This window comes from Rattus norvegicus, chromosome 3, assembly GCF_036323735.1.
Source record: "Rattus norvegicus strain BN/NHsdMcwi chromosome 3, GRCr8, whole genome shotgun sequence".
Lineage (NCBI taxonomy): Eukaryota > Metazoa > Chordata > Mammalia > Rodentia > Muridae > Rattus > Rattus norvegicus.
Window position 1 is genome coordinate 36205837 of NC_086021.1, and position 4035 is coordinate 36209871.

Consider the following 4035-nt stretch of genomic DNA (forward strand, 5'->3'; position numbering starts at 1 on the left):
TGGTCTTGTTTAGAGATCAAACAAGGGCCTGTTGGGCAAAGGTTCTCTCTCTCACCGAGTTATGTCCCTTATGGCTTTGGTCGAGAGGTCAGGCTCAGCATTGGAACAGCCTGGATTTGAAGTCAGCTGCATCAGGGACTCCCCAGGCGTAATGGCCACAATACTGCTTCTCTGTGCCTCTGTCTCCTTATCTTTCCTCCCCATTGGATTGCCAGGAGAAATAGGAAAGCTCCCATGTAGGGATGCCACGCTTAGCCTCTGGGCAGCATCCTAAGTGGCCAGGGCCAGCTATGCTAAGTAGGGGAAGAGAGGAGGAAGAACCCACTGCATGCTGGGTGTTTCTGCTAAGCCCCAGCAGCAGTCACAGGCTATCTTAACAAGGAAAGCCCCTGACCTCTGGGAGCTTCAGGGCTCCTGACTCCTAGTTTAACAATTATCCCTTAATGTCCTCAGGCTCCGTTTTGTCTACTTTCTGGCCTGTGCTGTAAGGCCCTAGGTAGGGCGGGAGGTAAAGCCACACTGGGCCTTTATTCCTTCTGTGAAAAGAAAAGATGAACCTGTAGCAGTAGCTGGCTCTATAGTAGATTTTTTCCTGCCCCCCCCCCATTAATTTATTTATTCACTTGACATCCCGATCCAGTCTTCACTCCTCCCAGTCTCCCTCTCACAAGCCCCTCCCCCACCCCCATGCCCTTCCCCTCTGAGGAGGAGGAGGCCCTCTTGGATACTAACCCACAGTCTTGTGTCTTGTGAAAGAGTTTTGGGAAGGATTGAGGGACCTGGAGAGAATAGGAACTCCACAGGAAGACCAACAGAGTCAACTAACCTGGATCCTTGGTGCTCCCAGAGACTGAACCATCAACCAAAGCACACTCATGGGCTGGACCTAGGCGCCCTGCACATATGTAGCTTGGTCTTCATATGAGTCCCCCGACAACTGGAGCTGGGGCTGTTCCTCACTCTGTTTTCTGCCTGTGGATCCTGTTCCCCTACCTAGGCTGTCTTGTCTAGCTTCAGTGGGAGAGCGTGGACCCAGTTACAGCAGATCTTTTTTTTTTTTTGGTTCTTTTTTTTCGGAGCTGGGGACCGAACCCAGGGCCTTGCGCTTCCTAGGCAAGCGCTCTACCACTGAGCTAAATCCCCAACCCCGTTACAGCAGATCTTAATTAGCCCAGGGCACAGTGTGCAGGCTGAGGCCAAAGCACAGAAGCCGTTGCTTTTGCTTGTGATAGGTATGGCGGGGGACCATTAAGACCTTTAAATAAAGCAGGGTGGCCAACACCATGCGCCTTGGGGCTATATCACTGAGGTGGTGATTAGAGTCTCTCTTGCAGTAACAGCCCTCAGGTCTATGGTTCACCTTTCTCTACCAAAGCCTATAACAGCACCTAGCACACAGAGAGTACTCCATTTTTTTTTAAGTTTAATTTGTTTTTTTTTTTATTATACATAAGGTGTTTTGCCTGCAATTATGTCTATGCACCATGTGTATGCGGTACCCGTGAAAGTCAGAAGAATGTGTTTGATCCCTTGGAACTGGAGCTGCAGGCAGCTGTGATCTCCCACGGGAGTGCTGGGACTCGAACTTGGTTCCACTGGAAGAGTCTTCAGTGTTCCTAACTACCAAGCCATCTCTCCAGCCCTCCAGTTTTTAAATTCACTTCTCACAAACACCTTCAAAGTGGCCATTAGGGTGATTCATATTTTAGTGCTCCAAAATGGAATCAGAGAGAGGTTTAGCAACTTGCCCAAGCTCACTCAGTGGCAGAGGCAGGGTCTGAAGCTGAGGACACCCTTGTTGACTGAATGATTGGAGAGAGGAGGGAAGCTAGGCAAAGTCTGTACCTGAGAGGTGGAATCAGAGCACAGACCCTGGAACAAGTCAACCGATCCATCCTTCTCAGTTCCCAGAGTGGGGACAGAAAAGTGGGGAGGCAGCAGGGTCCTAAGGTTAAGCAGAACATTAAAAATTTGGGGTACCCAGATCCCAAGCCCTGATCCCTGATTGTCAGGAAGTTAGGATTCATGGGAAACCCTAGCAGGGTAAGGTCAGAATGCTTGCCTTGCGTGCACAAAGCCTGGAGCTGGATCCTCAGCTCCTCATAAACCAGGTGCCGCGGTGCACACCCGGTGGCGCACATCTGCAACAGGGAAGCAGCAGCAGGAGGGTCAGGGTCTCCAGGTCATCTTTGGCTACATATCAAGTTTTAGGCCAGCCTGGCATCTATAAAATTCCGTCTCAAATAAAGCTGCCACCACAGTGCGGGAAGAAGTTGTGGCCTGAGCACTGGGGAAAATGCCTAGCTCCCTGCCTTGGTGGCCAGGCAGCAGTCAGTCATGTGGACCCTGGTTTTGTGGAGTTGAGAGAACTTTAGGGGTATAAATTCACTCCCTCTCTTTTCTCTTTGTGATTCAGTTTTTCAAGTCTTTTTTTTCCTTCCCTTTCTCCCCAATGTGGAAATTACAAATCAAAGGTCTTTTTCTTTAATGTAAAGTGTATTTATTTAAAAAAAAAATACAAAATAAACTACAAGTCTGTCTTTGTTAAAAAAAAAAAAAAAAAAAAAAAAAAAAAAAAAAAAAAGCTGCCACCAACATCAGGCTGTTAATAGCCAGAATCTGATGAGTGCTTCCCGATGCCAGGTAATTCGCAAAGCCCTTTATATATATTCTATAACGCAGAGAGTACATCCTACATTATAGATGGTCTGAGTTCTTCAATGTCAGATCCACATGGCTCATATGGCCACAAAATCCATGTCACAAGTGAGAAAACTGAAGTGCAGGAATTGCCATACCTGGCTCCAGGCCCCAGAGTTGAGAGGCACACGCAGTTTGCCTGCAATACCCCAAGTGGCTGTTCGTGGCCGGGGCTCCCAGGTCCTGTCTATTCTCCACCAATATTCTTCCCAGTATTCACCACTATATGCCACCACCAAGCTGCTGACATTTAAAACCAGCTGTGGTCTGAGGAGTATGAGTAAGAACTTAGCAAACACGCAGAGCTATTTGTGTGTGTGTGTGTGTGTGTGTGTGTGTGTGTGTGTGTGCACGCGCAGGTGTCTAAGGACAGGGCGGTGACCCTGAAGCACTTCTCCACGGTGCACACAGCCCTCATCAATGGGTGAAAGGTCCTGCAGGGTTATGTAATTTCCATGCCCGCAGCCTGAATCTGGGCTCTGGGCAGGAGTTTAGAAAGATCCAGAAGACCTACTCTGGAATGAAGAGGCCTCTTTGGAGGTAGCCTAGCCTTTGGATAGGCTGTCCAAGAGAGATCCCAGTCACCCAGCCCATCCTTCTGGGTGTCTCCGCTCACTTCCTGGGCGTCTCTGTGTCATGCCCTTTTCTCCGGTGACTTATGTAACTGTGCAAAGAAGGTGTCCTTATCTTCCGTCTCCACTGAGGACAGAGAAGGTGAAACAGGTTAATGATTTCCTTGTAGCCATGGGGCCAAGGAGTGGCCAGGTTGGTATCTGAACCCCGGGCACATCTTACACAGAGAGAAGGCAGCTCCAGATACCTGTGTAACTCAGGAGGTGTTTTGAGACCTGGCAGCAGGTAGAGAGGAAAGTGAATGGAGAAAACTTTTTGATTCCCGTGGGAAGGCAAAGGCCACATGGATCTGGTTCTGGCTTACCATCTTTCTAGTGATACCTCTACAGCTCTCCACGATAGAGATGGAAATGCAGCATCGGGCATGTGTGTCTTGCTAGCCTGGCCCATCCCTCTAGAAGATTGTGGATCCTTATACTTCTTCTTTTCTCCCGTTATGAGCCAGCCGTCTCCTCTCCACCAATGCTGCCTCCCCTGGCTGACTTCTGCTACTTCCTCCGAGAAGCCCACCTTGACTATCCACACTACTGCAAGCTTCATTTTTGCCATGTCTGAACCAGGCTTTTCTGTACACTCACAAGTCAAAACTGCTGTGAATGCTACTGACCAGATGAGGAGACCGAGGCTGAGGGAGCCGGAGTGAGCCCACCCAAGTCACATACTGTATTCTGAGTCCCTGTTTTATAGGATTACTCTATGCTG